Consider the following 20,992-nt stretch of genomic DNA (forward strand, 5'->3'; position numbering starts at 1 on the left):
GGATAGAAGTTCCAAACATTCTCTTCCCTTGTTGCCAGTCCTAGGATTATGTAATGTGGGCTATACTTGCTTTGGAGGCAGTTCAGTGAAGTTTCACTGGTCTGATTTCTGGGATAGGAGAGTTTGTTTTATGGAGCAAGATCGAGCCTGATTGGTCTGTACCCGGTGGAGTTTAGAAGAATGAGAGGTGATCTTATTGAAACATTCGAGGGGTTTTGATGAAAGAATATTTCCCACATGGGGATTGAAGAACTAAGGGGGACAGTTTAAAGATAAGAGTTCTCCAATTTGACACTGAGATAAGGAGAAATGTCTTCCCTCAGAGGGTCATCAGTCTGTGGATGAAAGCAAATTACTGCGGATGCTGGAATCTGAAACAAAAACAGAAAATACTGGACAATCTCAGCAGGTCTGACAGTATCTGTGGAGAGAAAAGGGAGCGAACGTTTTGAGTCTGGATGACTCTTTGTCAAAGCTGAGTTTGTGGAATTCTCTTTCCCAGAGAGTAGTGGCGCTGGGTCACTGAATATACTCAAAGCTGAGTTCGTCTTTATTTATCTACTGGGGAGTCAAAAGTTTTGGGGGCAGACAGGAAAATGTAATTAATGGCACATTCGGATCAGCGTTTATTGAATGGCAGAGCAGTGTCAATAGGCCGAATGGCCTACTCCTGCTGCTAATTCTGATGTTATTCTTCTTCTGTTCTACGGATTGCCACACATGGCAGTAGCACCTCCCCCTTCTGGAGGGGCCTGTCAATCATCGAGACAATGATTTTCTCTCCTGGTCACCGGGATCCTGAAGCACCGCCTGTTACGTCATCAAGATGGCCCTTCAGCCGCGCTACTAAACAAAGATGGCGGCCGTGGAACTGGGCCTGATACCGGATAAAAGCTCCGCAGCTGCAAACACGGGGTTTGCAGGGTCTTATTCCGGCCTTGTGACCAGCAGGGGGTGTTTATGAAGCCTTCACTCCCTCCCCACCCGACTCCAGACTCTATTCCTCCCTACACCTCACTGCCCCCGCACTCGCACTCGCAGACCTCCGAGCAAAGTGACATTGCGCTTGCTCCAGATACAGCCCAACATTGCGTCTGCGCACTGCGCTCCTGTGGAGTGAATAGGGAACATTCACAGCCGCAAAGAATGTTGGGAAAAAGCCGCACCATTGAAATAGTTAATACAAAATAACTTCGTCACCAATTGCAAAAATAATCAAACAAATTATTGTCAATGGGTATTCCCATTTCTCAAAATGATTACATGCTGATCTCTTGTGGAATAATGCAGAACTGAAAGGTTTTTATCCACAATGGGTCCTTCCTCTCTCCTTCCCACAAGATGCAAACTCTTGTTGGGTACAATTCCAGAATCAGTAATTCTTCCATCTTCTTCCCTCTTGCTCGTGATACTTAATGTTCAGTGTTTTCTGGAATGATCCAGCACAGATGGAAGTCACTTGACACATCATGTCTGTACTGACTCTGGACAAGAGCTACCACTTTTCATGGTTAAATTCCATTTGCCACTGTACTGCCCATATGACCAGTCCATCTGTATCATGCTGTAATTTAAGGCTTTTCTCCTCGCCAGTTACACCAACAATTTTCCATCTGCAAACTTATTGATCATACCACTACCTTCACATATTTCAAGCCCTCGATTTTATATATAATTAATATTGGTGGCTGAGGATGCACCAGGATCTCCATCAGCACCTCAACCTGTGTTTCATTCCTGTGAGACAATTGAGAGCTTTAATAACTCTGGAGAAACAATGCAGAAAAAGCTGATATTCTGGTCAAGGCTAATAACTGGGTGCTGCCTTCTCTGTCTTTGAATTTGCATGACTCCTGTTCACTCCCCACTTATGTGCATTGACCATAATGACTGGCAAGAGTTTGCTGCCAATCAGTCACTATCATGACAACATGCGCATCAAACAGCATCATTCAGGTGGCACGGAAGCAAAGTGGTTAGCACTGTTGCATCACAGCACCAGGGTCCCGGGTTCAATTCCCACTTGGGTCACTGCCTTTGTAGAATCTGCACGTTCTCCCCGAAAGACGTGCTTGTTGGGTGAATTGAACATTCACCTGAACAGGTGCCAGAGTGTGGCGACGAGGAGGTTTTCACTGTAATTTCATTGCAGTGTTAATGTAAGCCTACTTATGACAATAAAGATTGTTATTATTATTATTTTTTCGGTGTTCTTGGAAAATATTGACCTGTTATATTTTAATTGATAATTTACTTTCATAATGGAGGTGTCACTGTGAAGAATTTGTCAGTCAGTAAGGATTGTCAGTGAGGATTAATCAGCATTTTCTAACTGGAGATGTTAATCAGAGGAAGCGTTCAGGCACTGAATTGTAGAGTTTATTACAAAAACTTAGGGCTGAAGTAAAAATTCATAATTTTATTGTTCACCAGCTTCTTTGGGAATTCTTAAATCGAAGGATAAGATCACAGATGATGATTTAAAAAGGGACCCTGCCATCACAAAAACCAACATATATCTTGAAGATTAAACTCCAGCCAGTTAACGTCATGAGGAAAGTAAATAATAATAATCTTTATTGTCACATGGAGGCTTACATTCACACTGCAATGAAGTTACTGTGAAATGCGCCTCGTTGCCACATTTTGGCGCCTGTTCGGGAAAGGATGACATTTAGAGACAGTTTGGTCCGGTGGGCTCGCGGAACGGAGGGAAGCAGCAGAGGCAGCTGATCAGATTTACTCAATCTCAGTCACAAAGAAGCTCCACAAGCTCCTCACACTTCTTGTTGGAGGTGAGGATGGAAGAGACAGGGGAGAGCGAGAGTACTTCAAAGGAACTAACTTGTGTCAGAGATATTAAAAAATTTCAGCACACGGTATATATAACACAAATCTAATTTATTTGACTTTTAGCCAGAATATTAGCCCCTGTAAATGGGCTGGAATTTGTTATCAGCAGAAAGAGACCCAAATGAACATGGTTCAGTCCTGAATGTGAGAAACAGCAAAACCCAATCGCAGTCGTTACTTGTGGCATCGTTGGTGTCTCAGCAGGTGGGATGAGGTGGTGAATCCCTTCCCACACTTGGAGCAGGTGAATGGCCTCTCCCCAGTGTGAGTTCGCTGATGTACAATGAGCTGAGATGATTGTGTGAACCCATTCCCACAGTGAGAGCACCGATACGGTCTCTCGTCAGTGTGAACACGTTGATGGCGTGTCAGATTCCCAGAGGTTTTAAAGCACTTCTCGCAGTCTGGACATTGAAACAGTCTCTCATCAGTGTGAATTCGCTGGTGACTTAGCAGGTCGGATGAAATAGTAAATCCCTTCCCACACTCTGAGCAGGTGAATGGTCTCTCCCTGGTGTGATCTTGCTGGTGCTTCTGCAGGGTGGATGAATCACGGAATCCCTTCCCACACTCGGAGCAGCTCAATGGCCTCTCCCCAATGTGAACTCGCTGGTGTCTCAGTAGGTGGGATGAACGAGTGAATTCCTTCCCACATTTGGAGCAGGTGAACGGTCTCTCCCCAGTGTGAATTCGCTGGTGTGTGCACAGAGCGGATGACTGAGTGAATTGCTTCCCACACGTGGAGCAGGTGAACGGTCTCTCCCCAGTGTGAATTTGCTTGTGATTTTGCAGCGCGGATGAGCCAGCGAATCCCTTCCCACACGTGGAGCAGGTGAATGGTCTCTCCCCTGTGTGACTACGTCGATGAATTTCCAGCTTGGATGGGGAAGGGAATCCTTTCCCACAGTCCGCACATTTCCGCAGTTTCTCCTCAGTGTGACTGCATTTGTGGCTTGTGAGGCCTGATGATAGAGCAAATCCTCGTCCACAGACACAAATCAAGTACGGTTTCTCACTACTGTCAACGATGCTTGTTCCTTCCATATTTAAAATCCGCTGATATTCAGGATATGATAAACTGAGGACTCTGTCAGATCCTGATGTGATGCTTGGTTTGAGTTTCCGGATTTTGAAGCCTCCCCTTCGAACACTCTGTGAAACTGATTTAAAAACAGAAAATAGGGGGTGAGAGAGAACCCACAAAAACACAAAGGTAGGTCGTGAAATTGCTGAATGATTCTTGTCGGCACTGGGAAAAAGTGACCATGAAAACGGCTGGATTGTTATAAAATCCAATTGACCTCTTTGGGAGGAGAGAGAAAGAGGTGAAGAGGGATTTTGTATATCTACAAGATATATTAAGACAGTAGTTGGCAAAGCATAATCGACCTTGAGCTTCATAAATTGAAATATTGATACTAAATTATGCTTCTGGTGGCAAAGTGGTTAGCACTGCTGCCTCACAGCTCCAGGGTCCCGGGTTCAATTCGAGTCTCGGGTGACTCTGTCTGGAGTTTGCAATTTCTCCCTGTGTCTACACAGATTTCCTCTGGTTTCCTCCCACAGTCCAAAGATGTGCTGGTTAGGTGGATTGGCCATGCTAAATTGCCCCTTCGTGTCCAAAGGTTAGTTGGGATCACTAGATTCCAGGGACAGGTTGGAGGCGTGGGCATAAGCTTAAGTAGCGTGCTCTTTCCAAAGGCCAGTGCAGACCCGATGGGCTGAATGACCTCCTTCTGCACTGTAAAGTCTATGATTCTGCACTGTAGGAATTCTATGAAGCTCTGATCGCCACGCTTCAGGAAGGATGTAAAGAGGACAGCACAGTGGCACTGAATGTTAGCCCTGCTGCCTCATGGCGCCGAGGTCCCAGCTTCAAATCAACTCTGGGTCACAGTCCGTGTGGCGTTTGCACATTCTCCCCGTGTTTTCGTGGGTTTTGCACCCACAACCCAAAGATGTACAGGCTAGGTGGATTGGCCACGCTAAATTGCCCCTCAATTGGAAAAGATTAATCGGGTACTCTAAATTCTTTTACAAAAAGGAAGGATGTGAAAGTTCTTGGAGAAGGTGCAGAAGAGATTTACCAGAATTGTTCCAGCAAAGAAGGTTGAGGGGAGATTTGATTCAGGGACACAAAATTATGCCAGATTTCCATCAGATGGACAAAGACACCCTGCTTCCATTCACTGATCGTACAAGCAGTTGAGACACAGATTTAAAGTTTTGGGTAAAACCTGGATTGAACTATATAAGATCCTGAGGGGTCTTGACAGGGTGGCTGTGGAGAGGATGTTTCCTCTTGTGGGAGAATCTAGAACGAGGGGGTCACTGTTGCAAAATAAGGGTCTCCCATTTCAGATGGAGATGTGGATTTTTTATTCTCTTGAGGGTTGTAAGACTTTGGAACTTGCGTCCTTAAAAGGCAATCATGATGTGGAGATGCCGGCGTTGGACTGGGGTGAGCACAATTAGAAGGAGAATGGGACTGACTGGATTGCCCCAGAGAGCTAGCATGAACTCAATGGACCGAATGCTATTCTCTGTGCCATAATGTCTCTGACTCTTTTCTGTCATCTAGTTTTGTAATTTAACCCCAGCGGGTTCAGATATCACTCAGGTAAATCTGTGCTTCACTCCCTCTGAGGCCATTCTATCCTTCCTCAGGCTTGTTGCCCAGAACTGAACACAGTTCTCCAGGTTTGGCCTAACCAGGGTTTGTGAATCTCGGGGCTTTTCAAGTCACATTGAGACTTGAAATCTTCACTCACAGACAGAACAGACAAACCTTTACCTTCCACACCCAGATACTGCTGAAATTCAGTTTCTAATGAATTGAGTGACTCTGTTGGATCGCTATGTGACGTTTGGTTTGCGTTTCCCATCTGTTATACCTCCACTTCCAGTATCCTTAAATTTACAGAAACCTCACTGTCAGATTAGGATAGAAATTCACAACATTCTCTCCTTGCCAACTTTGGAGGTTCGATCACATGACCTGCCCCCATCCTCCAGCCATTAATCGGTCAACACATCCATCCTTGTGACACACTGCCTTCCTTGGCCAATTGGGAAGCAAAAGGACTCATTACCTTACAGGACAGTGATTGACTGTCAGCCAATCAACCTTTATCCCATTTTCAATATTTTAATATCCGCTGAAGAGAAATGTTCAAAGAAAATTACAAAAAAATGTTTTTGACTGTCCTAATGATGTCCCAGCCTTGACTGTCACTGAGGCAGAAGGTAAAATTTGAATTCATTGATTGTGTACGGATGACCATGAAACCATGGTAAGAAGTCTTACAACACCAGGTTGAAGACAAACAAGGTTGTTTGAAATCACTAGCTTTCGGAGCACTGCTCCTTCCTCGGATGAATGAAGAGGTATGTTCTAGAAACATATATATAGACAAAGTCAAAGATGCAAGACGATACTTTGAATGCGAGCATTTGCAGGTAATTAAGTCTTTACAGATCCAGAGACGGGGGTAACCCCAGGTTAAAGAGGGGAACACTTCAGCAGTCAAGGGCTTTCAGCCTCTGATCTTCGGGTAAGCGTTCTCCAAGGCAGCCTTCAGGACGCGCAACAACGCAGAATCGCCGAGCAGAAACTTATAGCCAAGTTCCGCACACATGAGTACGGCCTCAACCGGGACCCTGGATTCATGTCGCATTACATTCACCCCCACCATCAGGCCTGGGCTTGTGAAATCCTACCAACCGTCCTGGCTTGAGACAATTCACACCTTTTAACCTGTGAAAACCTGTTGGACTTTAACAAGACTTCTATCTAGGACAGCACGGTAGCATTGTGGATAGCACAATTGCTTCACAGCTCCAGGGTCCCAGGTTCGATTCCGGCTTGGGTCACTGTGCGGAGTCTGCACATCCTCCCCGTGTCTGCGTGGGTTTCCTCCGGGTGCTCCGGTTTCCTCCCACAGTCCAAAGATGTGCAGGTTAGGTTGATTGGCCATGATAAATTGTCCTTCGTGTCCAAAATTGCCCTTCGTGTTGGGTGGGGTTACTGGGTTATGGGGATAGGGTGGAGGTGTTGACCTTGGGTAGGATGCTCTTTCCAAGAGCCGGTGCAGACTCGATGGGCCGAATGGCCTCCTTCTGCACTGTAAATTCTATGATATCTATGATCTGTAGGATTCTGAACGGTTTGCTCCAGCTCAGGGGGCGGGGCTGGAGGACTGACCGAGAGCGGCTGGTCCTCCAGCCAATCAGTGTGAATGGGAGGCGGAGCAAAGCCGGGGCTATCGCTCCCTCCGCATGCGCCCGGCCACCCGGGCTTGTCTCGAGGAAAAGCCCGAGCAGCGTTCGCCGGTTCAACTGTTGTATCCGAGCTTCGTATTCGGGGCTTGGGGCCTACACGGAGTGTTTATGAAGTCGCCCGACGCATCAACCGGCTCCATCCCTCTCTCATCACTCACCGAGCGGGATCTGACCAGTGGACGATTTCCACCCGACCGTACGAATCCTGAGTTGTCATCGGCTCTGCGCATGATCCAATTCACGTGGGAGACCGGGGCTCAGCTCCGCCCTCATTCACTCCGATTGGTGGGAGGATCCGCTGCAATCTCTCGGTCCTCCAGGCCCACCCCTCTCTTCCTATTGGTCCAGAGCTGCCGTCAATCACTCCCTGGGCATTGTGAGCTGGAGCATGCGCAGTGCCGATGCTGGACTCGGCCGGGAGGTTTCACTGAAACCCGGTGGAGGCTCCAAACACCAATAAGAAGTTTCCGGGCCCGGGTTTGCATCGAGCGGGGGGACAGCTGCGGCCTGCTCCCGGTGACAGGCCTGAGTTAACGGCCGCCGTCTTTATAGAGGCTGCAAACCCGCAGGGGGCAAAACATCAGAGATAGAGTTTGTTGTGAAACCAATGGGATATTGTAAAACAGGAGGTCAGGGTTACAGTCAACAACAACAACTTCTATTTATATAACACCTTTAACATCATAAATCATCCCAGTCAACCTCACAGGAACATTATAAAACAAAGTGAGACACCCAGACACAAAAGGAGATATTAGGGCAGGTGACCAAAAACTTGGTCAAAGAGGTGAGTTTTAAAGAGTCTGAAAGGAGGTGAGTGAGGTGGAGACGGGGAGGTTTAGGGAGGGAATTCAGTGCTTGGGGCCGAGGGAACTTAAAACCATGGCGGAGTAATTGGAATCCAGCGTGTGCAAGAGTCCAGGATCAGAGCTGTGCAGATATCTCAGGGGGTTGTGGGGCTGGTGGAGATCACAGACACGGAGAGAGATGAGGCCATGGAGGAGTTTGCAAACAAGGGTGAGAATTGACTGGGAGCGAATGCAAGTCTCGGAGCACAGGGATCATAGGGGAAAGGAACTTGCTGTGTATTAAGACATGTGTAGCAGACTTTTGGCTGGCTTTAAGTTTACAGAGGTAGAATGTGGGAGAGCAGCCAGGTGTGTAAGGGAATTGTTGAATCGGGAGGTGACGATGGTAAATTGCCTTAGTATCTAAAAAGGTTGGGGGGGGGTGGTTACGGGTAAAGGTGGAGGTGTGGGCTTAGCTAGGGAGCTCTTTCCAAGGGCCAGTGCCGATTGGGTGGGCCAAATGGCCTCCTTCTGCACTGTAAATTCTATGAGGTCAGAAGCTCATTGGATCAGTATGAAACCAAATTTACAAAGAGACTGTCTAAGTCTCAGACTGTTGCCAGGGAGAGGGGTAGAGTCGGTATGTCAGGAATGGAGGTTGGAGCAGGGACCGAACAGTGGATTCAGTCTTCTCCATATTTGATTGAAGTTATTTAGTCAGCAGGAAGAGAACCAGAATGGACCCTGAGTCTGATATCCGTATAACTTAGTTCGAGAGGGAGAGGAAGAACAAAGGAAACCCTGGAAGATTTGGAGAAACGACCTTTGTGATTGTTCATCAAATCTCCACACAGTCAATTAGTCAGGGTGATTCAGATTATAGTCTGTCACAATGGATGAAGTGACTTATAAAGCATGTTCTTACCTCAAATTATATAACTTTGGTAAAAGGAAATAATGATCCAGTACTTTATTTGGATTTCAGCCCCAGGCAGGAGTAGAATGTGTGGACGGGGATTTACAGCTTTGGGGAAAGAAGAGAGACAAAAATGTTCTGCAGAAATTGGAATTAACTGTTCTGAATTTCTATCCTGTACTGAAAGTGTGACCTTTGTAAACTCCTTTTACAGGGCAATAGGAGAGGATTTTCAGACAGGAAACACAAAACCAAATATCACATTACGATCCGACAGTGTCACTCGGTTGGTGTGGACCTGAATATCCTCAGACTATAAATTGGAATGAAAAATGTTTGTTCTGTTTGTGGGAAAATATTTCAATCATCAGTGTGATTGGAAAACACCGAGACACACACACACCTGAGTGAGTGTGTTCCAGTGAACTGACTGTGGAAAGAGCTTTAACCAGTTACAGCCTGGAAAAACACACCATTCACTGAGGGGAGAAACCATACACGTGTTCTGTGTGAGGACCAAGCTTCACTTGATTGTCTAAAGAGGAAACAGACAAAGACACTGACTCCATGGAGATACCGTTGAAACCGTGGAGTATGATTTTCGCTTAGGGGGTTTCCAAAATGCGAGAGGTACCGGGTCCATATCCCGGACGAGCCCTGCAAAGTGCTTGACTGGGGAGGTGATGGTGTAGTGGCATTGTCACTGGATGAGTAATCCCGAGACCCAGCACAATTCTCTGAGAATGCAGGTTCAAACCCCACCACGGCAGATGCTTCATCGTGGTTTGTATTTGAACTTGAATCCAATAAATCAGGGGATGCACAGTGGTTAGCACAGTTCCAGCTCCACTGTCCCAGGTTCGATTCCCGGGTTGGGTCACTGTCTATGCGGAGTCTGCATGTTCTCCCTGTGTCTGCGTGGGTTTACCCTGGGTGCCCCAGTTTTCTCCCACAGTCCAAAGATGTGCAGGTTCGGTGGAGTGGCCACGCTAAATTGCTCTTAGTGTCCAAAAGGGTTAAGTGGGGTTACTGGGCTATGGGGACAGGGTGGAGGTGTGGGCTTGAGAAGGGCCAGTGCAGACTCGATGTGCCGAATGGCCTGTTCTGCACTGTAAATTCTATGATTGTGGAAGTTGGATGTTAAACAGTTTAGTGAGAATCGGGTCAAAGGAGCAAAGGGTAAGTCTCACAGACAAGATGAGCGCTGATAGAGCATGATGGGAAACAGCAGGAAAATAGGAGAAAGTTGTGAGTTCAGAATTTGGATGAGAAAGGTCTTCGAGGCAGTTTTACTGAGTGGGTTAGTGGAAGAGGAGCTGTAGAATCAGCTGATCGGATTGTTTCAATGGTCGGGTTTTCCAGTCCTTCCTGCTGGCTGGATCTTCCAGTCCCACAGGTCTCTCAGTCTGCTGTTCCGGTTCATTGGTTGTCTCATTGGGTTCACTGTATGCCTCCTGGTGCCAGTGGAAGAACACCCGGAGCCTCATTCGCCTGATGAATTCCCTGGGGCCGAGAAACTACGACATCTTCACAGCCTTCAACAAGTCATCGATGAAGACAAACATGTTTTTGAGGATGAGAGTGTGATACCGGTGGGTAGGCTGAAGGAAGTAGATGTTCTGAAGAAGGATATATTAGCAATTTTGAAAAACCTGTGGGTCAACAAGTCCCCTGGGCCAGATGGGATATATCCAAGGATTCTTTGGGAGGCAAGGGATGAGATTGCAGAGCCTTTGGCTTTGATCTTCGGGTCCTCACTGTCCACGGGATAGTGCCAGATGACTGGAGAGTGGCGAATGTTGTTCTTCTGTTCAAGAAAGGGAATAGGAATGACCCTGGTAATTATAGGCCAGTTAGTCTTATTTTGGCGGTCGGTAAGATAATGGAAAAGGTCCTAAAGGATAGGATTTATGACCATTTGGAAAGATGCAGCTTAATCCGGATTCGTGAAGGGTAGGTCTTGCCTCACAAATTTGATTGAATTCTTTGAGGAGGTCTTGCCTCACAAATTTGATTGAATTCTTTGAGGAGGTAACTAAGTGTGTAGATGAAGGTCGAGCAGTTGATGTCGTATACATGGGTTTTAGTAAGGCATTTGATAAGGTCCCCCATGGTCGGCTCATGAAGAAAGTAAGGAGGTGTGGGATAGAGAGAAATTTGGCCAATTGGATAAGTAACTGGCTATCACATAGAAGATAGAGGGTGGCGGTGGATGGAAAATTTTCAGACTGGAGACCAGTTACCAGTGGTGTACCACAGGGATCAGTGCTGGGTCCTCTGCTATTTGTGATTTTTCTCAATGACTTGGAGGGGGCTGAAGGGTGGGTCAGTAAATTTGCTGATAACACCAAGATTGGTGGAGTAGTGGATGAGGTGGAAGGCTGTTGTAGGCTGCAAAGAGATATTGATAGGATGCAGAGCTGGGCCGAAAAATGGCAGATGGAGTTAAACCCTGATAAGTACGAGGTGATTCATTTTGGTAGAAAAAAATTGAATGCGAATTACAGGGTCAACGGCAGGGTTCTGAGGAATGTGGAGGAACAGAGCGATCTTGGGGTTCATGTCCACAGATCTCTGAAGGTTGCCACTCAAGTGGATAGAGCCGTGAAGAAGGCTTATAGTGTGTTAGCGTTTATTAACAGGGGGCTTGAGTTTAAGAACCAGGGGGTTATGCTGCAACTATACATGACCCTGGTGAGACCACATTTGGAATATTGTGTGCAGTTCTGGTCGCCTCATTATAGGAAGGATGTGGAAGCATTGGAAAGGGTGCAAAGGAGATTTATCAGGATGCAGCCTGGTTTGCAGGATAGGTCTTATGAGGAAAGTTTGAGGGAGCTAGGGCTTTTCTCTTTGGAGCGGAGGATGATGATAGGCGACTTAATAGAGGTTTATAAGATGATCAGGGGGACAGATAGAGTCGACGTTCAGAGACTATTTCCTTGGGTGGATGTAGCTGTTACAAGGGGGGCATAACTATAAGATTCAAGGTGGGAGATATAGGAGGGATGTCCGAGGTAGGTTCTTTACTCAGAGAGTGGTTAGGGTGTGGAATGGACTGCCTGCTGTGATAGTAGAGTCGGACACTTTAGGAACTTTCAACCGGTTATTGGATAGGCACATGGAGCACACCAGAATGACAGGGAGCGGGATAGCTTGATCTTGATTTCGGACAAGCTCGGCACACATTCAAGGGCCGAAGGGCCTGTTCTGTGCTGTACTGTTCTATGTTTTATGTTCTATCTTGCCAAGGCCATCCCCGCTACTTTCCTTCAAACAACTGCGCAACCTCAAACAGACCATTGAATGCAGCAAACTACCCGGCATTCAGGAGAACAGCGACCATGACACCAAACAACCCTGCCATGGCAACGTCTGCAAGACGTGCCAGATCATCAACATGGGTACCACCATTACACGTGAGAACACCCCCCAACCAACAATGCGGTATATTCTTGTGCGACTCGGCCAACGTTATCTAACTTATAAGCTGCAGCAAAGGATGTCCCGAGGCATGGTACATTGGCGAGGCCATGCAGACGCTGTGACAACGGACGAACGGACATTGCGCAACAATCGCCAGGCAGGAATGTTCCTTCCAGTCGGGGAACACTTCAGCAGTCAAGGGCATTCAGCCTCTGATCTTCAGGTAGGCGTTTTCCAAGGCGGCCTTCAGGACTCGCGACAACGCAGAATCGCCGAGCAGAAACTGCTAGCCAGGTTCCGCACACAGGAGTACGGCCTCAACCGGGACCCTGGATTCATGTCACATCACATGTGCTTGCAAAATACTGTCCTGGCTTGAGACAATTCACACCTCTTTAACCTGTGATTATCCCTCTCTCCAGTCGTACTGTATGGACCTGTAAAGACTTAATTACTTGCAAAGACTCGCATTCAAAGTATGATTTTGCATCATTGAATTTTTCTACATATAGAACATAGAACAGACAGTGCGGAAGGAGGCCATTCGGTCCATCGAGTCTGATTCAAAATTGGCAGAAGCATTAAATGCTTCTAATTTATGATGTGGAGATGCTGGTGTTGGACTGGGGTGGGCACAGTAACAAGTCTTACATCACCAGGTTAATGTCCAGCATATTTGTTTAGAATCACTGGCTTTCAGAGCACCTTTCGCCCGTTAGGTGAATGTGATAACCTCTAGGCTTCAGAAACAGCTGGCAGCACGGTACCCAATGGCCCTGTGCAACATTCAACTGCACAGTCTTGCTGCAGCTTTCACTGGTTCAGCTGAGAGGCCAGGTCACTTATTACATGAAGACAGCTGTTCCTTTAAAACAGATGTCTCAACTCATAAGACCATAAGGTGTAGAACTTACGTTGAACTTTAGCATTTGTTCAGTAAATATCTAACGGAACAATGCTCTCGATTCAATCATTAATGCATCATTCTTACCTTCCTACAGAAAATTTCCACCAATTTTACTCAATATTTGTTTCATTATTCAGTGTTGAACATCAGTATATTTATGTGTTATATATGATTTCAGTTTGAATTGAATAGCTCTCGAGTCTTCACTCTGAATAACTCTGAAATATACACCATTGAATTGCAAACACGACTGACCAAGAAAAGAAAGCGTTTCACTGGGTAACAGAAATCCCATCAATCTTTGTTCAGTTTGACCACAGTCAGCCTTTGAACAAAGACAAATATAGTTAAATGGAAGTGAATTGAGAATTATGTGTTGCTTATATTTGACCTCTCTGTGTTTTGGTATGAAACATTCTGCAGCCTAAATCCCGTTCATGTATAAGAAAGGAGGGGTGACAGCAAATCCGCACTGAGCCTGGATTTCCTCATCTCCCTGAGTGGCTTTTCCTGTTTCTCTATCATTAAGGCCGAATTTTTCAAAAAGGTGGTTCAGTTAAATCTCTGCCATTTCCTCGAATTCAGTTACAGTATCGTTTGTGTTTGTCTATATGAGCACACATTACCATTAGGTATGTTTTGGATGGTGATTAAAATATTAATCTGAGTCTACAAAGCCATTAAATTATTTTGTGAACTGAGCAAACTGCCAAGATCCGCACTTTGTTTTTTCATGTATGGAACGATCTGTCTGGACTGTACGCAGAACAATACTTTTCACTGTACTCGGTACACGTGAGAATAAATCAAATCCAATCAAAGAGAGTTTCTTACTCGTCTTCAAATTGAACAATGAGTCTTCTTAAAAATTATTCATTCATGGGAGGTGGGTGTCACTGGCTGGGCCAGCATTTACTGCTCATTCCAATTGCCCTTGAACTGCGTGTCTTGTGAGGCTATTTCAGAGGGCATTTACAAATCAGCCACAACATTGCTGTGGATCTGGAGTCACATATAGGCCAGGCCACACAAAGAGAGCAGATTTCCTGAAGGACATTAGTGAACCAGATGAGTTTTTACAACAATCAAGAATGTTATCATCAGACTTTTAATTCGATACTGTCATTCAATTTCAGTTTCACCATGTGTCAAAGGCAGATTCGATCCCAGATCCCCAGAGCATTAACCTGGGTCTCTGGATTACTCGCACAGTAACAATACCATTCCTCCAATGCCTAGCCCACATAGTCTTGGCAGAATATGATGTGTTCTATGATCTATTCTTGCAATGACTCTATAGAATTGCTGGTGACTTAGCCAGAACGATGATTTATTAATGTACACGTGGTAAGGGAATGATTAGAATGCTATACAGACCAAGTTATCACAGAGTTAGATTCGACACTCTTGGAACTACCCTTATGTGCAACTGGCCTCGTGCACGCTTTACAACCTTCTGCTGGTCGCTGGATGTCACCTGACTGATGCCTGACACCACCTACTGGTGGGAGGTCACACTGCTGAGTACATGTAATATATACACGCTTCTCACCACATCTCGTAACTTCGCAAAATTATTGAGCAATTTATTTTTTTAAACAAATTCTGATAGCTCTGCAGTTTCTGGAAACATTTTGGTTGATCATTTATTTTTTTAAATAAAGATCTAGTCTTTACAATATAATTACCTAATACACCAATTCACTAATGATGATCAATGTTCACTACTGAATAATCATGAATATAATTATTGTTTTTTTGCTATAAAATCAATACATAGTTAATAAAGAAAAGGTACAGAAGGTGAAATGGCTGCAGGAAGCCACATGCTAGAGGTATAAAAGGGCTTGCTTGACCTTGTGAATACACTGTGAAAATGACAATTTTATAACTAAATGTGATTACACATGGTACTTACAGCTTCCTACATTACAACAGTGAATATGTTTCAAAAGTACTCCATTGGCTTTAAAACACTTTAGGAGGTCCAGTGGTAGTGAGAGATTTTATAGAAATGTACATTTATTCTAATTGTCTGCAAACTAAGATATATTACACTCGGTGTCCTCATCAGAATCATTGATGAAGACGGAGTCTTAATTTTGTGTAATAACCATGGCGTTGACACATTTTGATTACTCTGTGAACCTCCAGACACATGTAAAACGAGCGCAAACAACCTCGAACCTACTACCTATGAGAGTAGGAGATGCAGAGACGACGGAAGAATTTCAATCGGAAATTGGACAGGCACTGAGAGAAATAAACCTGCACAAATTTGGTGATAGAACAGGGCAATGGACAGACTGGCTTGCTCCACAGAGAGCCAACACAGTCTCAGAGGGCTGGATGGCCCTATTCTCCACCCTCCAGATGCTGTGATCTCAGGAGAGAAATTCAGCTACTCCAGCCACTCCAACTAACTGGAGTCACTTATCCCTGGTGCCATTCTTGCACAATGGTTAGCACTGTTGCTTCACAGCACCAGGGTCCCAGGTTCGATTCTTGGTTTGGGTCACTGTCTGTGTGGAGTCTGCACATTCTTCCCGTGTCTGCGTGGGTTTCATCCGGGTGCTCCAGTTTCCTACCACAAGTCCTGAAAGATGTGCTTGTTAGGTGAATAGGAGATTCTGAATTCTCCCTCCGTGTAACCGAACAGGCGCTGGAGTGTGATGATTCATCAGGAGTTGATTGATTCATCAGGAGTTGAAAATCATCAGCCTTTCAATGTGGAAGGAGAAATGTTTGTCCTGCCTGAGAGAAAAGATTGCAAACATCAGTGTGACTGGAAAAGCACTGAGGCACATACACACAGTGATTATTCCAGGGAACTGGCTGTGCAAAGAGCTTTAACCAAACACAGAGTCTGAAAGAATATTGCACCATTTACATCAGGAAGAGACCGTACTCAGGCTGTGTGTGTGGACCAGGCTTCACATCAGGAAGAGACCGTACTCAGGCTGTGTGTGGACCAGGTTTCACATCAGGAAGTGACCGTACTCAGGCTGTGTGTGTAGGCCAGGCTTCACATCAGGAAGAGACCGTACTCAGGCTGTGTGTGTGGACCAGGTTTCACATCAGGAAGAGACCGTACTCAGGCTGAGTGTGTGGACCAGGTTTCACATCAGGAAGTGACCGTACTCAGGCTGTGTGTGTGGGCCAGGCTTCACATCAGGAAGTGACCGTACTCAGGCTGTGTGTGTGGACCAGGTTTCACATCAGGAAGTAACCGTACTCAGGATGTGTGTGTGGACCAGGTTTCACATCAGGAAGAGACTGTACTCAGGCTGTGTGTGTGGACCAGGTTTCACATCAGGAAGTGACCGTACTCAGGCTGTGTGTGTGGACCAGGTTTCACATCAGGAAGAGACTGTACTCAGGCTGTGTGTGTGGACCAGGCTTCACATCAGGAAGAGACCGTACTCAGGCTGTGTGGACCAGGCTTCACATCAGGAAGAGACCGTACTCAGGCTGTGTGTGTGGACCAGGTTTCACATCAGGAAGTGACCGTACTCAGGCTGTGTGGACCAGGCTTTACATCAGGAAGAGACCGTACTCAGGCTGTGTGTGTGGACCAGGTTTCACATCAGGAAGTGACCGTACTCAGGCTGTGTGTGGACCAGGTTTCACATCAGGAAGAGACTGTACTCAGGCTGTGTGTGTGGGCCAGGTTTCACATCAGGAAGAGACCGTACTCAGGCTGTGTGTGGACCAGGTTTCACATCAGGAAGTGACCATACTCAGGCTGTGTGTGTGGACCAGGCTTCACACCACGAAGAGACCGTACTCAGGCTGTGTGTGTGGACCAGATTTCACATCAGGAAGTGACTGTACTCAGGCTGTGTATGTGGGCCAGGTTTCACATCAGGAAGTGACCGTACTCAGGCTGTGTATGTGGGCCAGGTTTCACATCAGGAAGTGACCGTACTCAGGCTGTGTGTGTGGACCAGGCTCCACATCAGGAAGTGACCGTATTCAGGCTGTGTGTGTGGACCAGGTTTCGCATCAGGAAGAGACCGTACTCAGGCTGTGTGTGTGGACCAGGCTTCACGTCAGGAAGTGACCGTACTCAGGCTGTGTGTGTGGACCAGGCTTCACATCAGGAAGAGACCGTACTCAGGCTGTGTGTGTGGACCAGGCTTCACATTAGGAAGAGACCGTACTCAGGCTGTGTGTGTGGACCAGGCTTCACACCAGGAAGAGACCGTACTCAGGCTGTGAGTGTGGACCAGGCTTCACATCAGGAAGAGACCGTACTCAGGCTGTGTGTGTGGACCAGGCTTCACATCAGGAAGAGACCGTACTCAGGCTGTGTGTGTGGACCAGATTTCACATCAGGAAGTGACTGTACTCAGGCTGTGTATGTGGGCCAGGTTTCACATCAGGAAGTGACCGTACTCAGGCTGTGTATGTGGGCCAGGTTTCACATCAGGAAGTGACCGTACTCAGGCTGTGTGTGTGGACCAGGCTCCACATCAGGAAGTGACCGTATTCAGGCTGTGTGTGTGGACCAGGTTTCACATCAGGAAGTGACCGTACTCAGGCTGTGTGTGTGGACCAGGCTTCACATTAGGAAGAGACCGTACTCAGGCTGTGTGTGTGGACCAGGCTTCACACCAGGAAGAGACCGTACTCAGGCTGTGAGTGTGGACCAGGCTTCACATCAGGAAGAGACCGTACTCAGGCTGTGTGTGTGGACCAGGCTTCACATCAGGAAGAGACCGTACTCAGGCTGTGTGTGTGGACCAGGTTTCGCATCAGGAAGAGACCGTGCTCAGGCTGTGTGTGTGGACCAGATTTCACATCAGGAAGTGACCGGACTCAGGCTGTGTGTGTGGACCAGGCTTCACACCAGGAAGAGACCGTACTCAGGCTGTGTGTGTGGACCAGGTTTCACATCAGGAAGAGACCGTGCTCAGGCTGTGTGTGTGGGCCAGACTTCACATCAGGAAGTGACCGTACTCAGGCTGTGTGTGTGGACAAGGCTTCACATCAGGAAGAAACTGCACTCAGGCTGTGTGTAGATGAGGCTTCAACTCATCGTCCAACCTGGACAGACATAAGAACACCAGAACACCGGCATCACGGAGAAACCCTGGAAATGTGGGGACTGTGGGAAGGGTTTCAATTATCCATCTGAAGTGAAAACTCATCGATGCAGTCACACTGGGGAGAGGTCATTCACCTGCTCTGTTTGATGGAAGGGATTCACTCAGTCATCCCGCCTCTACACACCATCCCGTACCAGCCTTCCTGAACAGGCGCCGGAATGTGGCGACTAGGGGCTTTTCACAGTAACTTTATTTGAAGCCTACTTGTGACAATAAGTGATTTTCATTTCATTTCATGTTCACACAGGTGAGAGACCATTCACCTGTCTGGATTGTGGGAAGGGATTTAATGCTTTATCAAACCTCCGGACCCACCGTCAGGTCCACTCTGATCAGAGACCATTTAAATGTGCTGACTGTCAGAAGAGCTTTAAAAGTAAAAAGGATTTACTGATACATCATCGCTCTTACACTGGGGAGAGGCCATTCACCTGCTCCGTGTGTGGGAAGAGATTCACTTGTTCCTCCCACCTTCTGATTCACCAATTATTTCACACTGATTAGAGACCATTTAATTGTTCTGACTGTGAGAAAACCTTTAAGCAAATGGGATCTTCTGAAACACCAACACACTCACACTGGGGAGAGGCTATTCACCTGCTCGATCTGTGGGAAGGGATTCACTCGGTTAGCTCACCTTCTGACACACTATCGAGTTCACACTGGGGAGAGGCCATTCATCTTCTGTGTGTGTGGACAGGAATTCATTGCTTCTTCCAATCTTCTGATACGCCAACTTGTTCACACTGATCAGAGACCATTTAAATGTTCGCACTGTGAGAAGGGATTTAAAAGTTAACAATCTGCTGAAACGCCAGTGAGTTCACACTGGGGAGAGGCCATTCAACTGTCCCGTGTGTGGAAAGGCATTTGCTCAGTCAAACAACCTGCTCAGACACCAGCAAGTTCACAGGCGGCATCCGGGTTTGGATTCTGCTGTTATTGCTGCTGTTAACCACATGCAGGACTAAAATTTATTTGGATGCCTATTTCATGTGGGGTTCCACAGTTCTGTGGTGCAAATCAATGATTTTGAGTTAAATGTAGGGGCTATGATGAAGAAGTTGGTGGAAGATACAGAAGTTATTCATGTGTTTGACAATGCGTGGGTTTCCTCCTGGTACTCCGGTTTCCGCTTAGAAAGACGTGCTTGTTAAAGGTGACATTCTGGATTCTCCCTCAGTGTACCTGAACAGGCGCTGCAGTGTGGCAGCGTTAATGTCAGCCTACTTGTGACACTAAAAGATTATTATTATGCAGAATAAATCCGATGACAGCAGGAAGATATCAATTGCCTGGTTCAGATGGACAGAAAAATGGCAAACAGAATTCAACTGGAGCAGTGTGACATCAAGAATTTGGAGGGTAACAAGAGAAGGGAATGAAGAATAAATGGGATGATGTTGAGAATTATACAGGAACAGTGACCTTGGATTCAAAAACCATAGATTCCCGAAGATGGCTGGACAGGTAGATCAGGTGGTCAAGAAGGCATTTGGGACACTTTTCTTTCTTGTCTGAGGCCCAGATGTTGTCACTGGTTTTCCAAATTTGCAGTGACTCTTTTTAAAAATATTTTTCGTAAGGTATTTGAAATTTTTTATGATAATAACAATAACAATGACAAAAACATGGTACAATAAACATTACCACCCCCAACCCAATCGTCACACACCCCAACCATAAAACAACAATCCCCCCCCCCCCCCCTTGGAATACTGTTTCTGCTGACATTTTAATTTTCCCCGAGAAAGTCAACGAACGGCGGTCACCTCCGGGTGAACCCGACCATTGACCCTCCTAAGGCTAACTTTATCTTCTCGAGACATAAACCCAGCCATGTCACTAACCCAGGTCTCCACACTCTGGAGCTTCAAGTCCCTCCACATTAGCAAGATCCGTCTCCGGGCTACCAGGGAGGCAAAGGCCAAGACGTCAGCCTCTTTCGCCCCCTGAACCCCCGGCTCTTCCGACACTCCAAAGATCGCTACCTCAGGATGCAGCACCACCCTTGGTTTTAGCAAAACCCTGCCAAAACCCTCCAAGCTTTGGGCATGCCCAAAACATGTGGACATGATTTGCTGGGCTTCCTGCGCACCTTGCACACCTATCCTCTACCCCGAAAAACTTGCTCATCCGGGCCACCGGCATGTGTGCCCGGTGGACTACCTTAAATTGTATCAGGCTAAGCCTGGCACATGATGAGGAACTATTAACCCAGCTTAGGGCGTCTGCCCATAGCCCCGCCTCTATCCCTTCTCCTAGCTCGTCCTCCCACTTGCCCTTAAGCTCCTTCACTGGAATTTCCTCTGTCTCCGAAAGCTCCTGGTAAATATCTGCTACCTTCCCCTCTCCTACCAGGTACTGGAGACTACTCTATCCTGTATCCCCCGTGGTGGCAGCAGCGGAAAGGCCGGAACCTGTTTTCTCAGGAAGATTCGCACCTGCAAATACCTAAACCCGTTCCCTGCTGGCAATTCAAATTTATGCTCCAAGGCTTTCAAGCTGGGAAAGCTCCCGTCTATAAATAGATCCCCCATCCTTCTAATTCCTGCCCTTTGCCATCTCCAGAACCCACCATCCAGCCTACCCTGTACAAACCGATGATTATTATAAATCGGGGTCCAAACCGATGCTCCCTCCACTCTCTTATATCTCCTCCATTGCCCACAGATTCTCAAAGTCGCCACTACCACCGGACTTGTGGAGT

The 20,992-nt window shown here is 46.6% G+C and overlaps 1 protein-coding gene across 4 annotated transcripts in view; it reads right to left on the minus strand.

Moving 5' to 3' along the window:
- Nucleotides 1–7,350, minus strand: part of LOC140418260 (uncharacterized) — a 112,787-nt gene extending 105,437 nt beyond the window's left edge. For 3 of the 4 annotated variants that reach the window (XR_011944900.1, XR_011944899.1, XM_072501714.1), the window contains exon 1: nucleotides 7,293–7,350. The gene's annotated coding sequence lies outside the window, so the exon portion shown is untranslated. The other variant, XM_072501715.1, reaches the window with a different exon arrangement.
- Nucleotides 7,351–20,992: the final 13,642 nt, after the last annotated feature.

Source organism: Scyliorhinus torazame, chromosome 5 (genome assembly GCF_047496885.1).
Source record: "Scyliorhinus torazame isolate Kashiwa2021f chromosome 5, sScyTor2.1, whole genome shotgun sequence".
NCBI classification, from domain to species: Eukaryota; Metazoa; Chordata; class Chondrichthyes; order Carcharhiniformes; family Scyliorhinidae; genus Scyliorhinus; species Scyliorhinus torazame.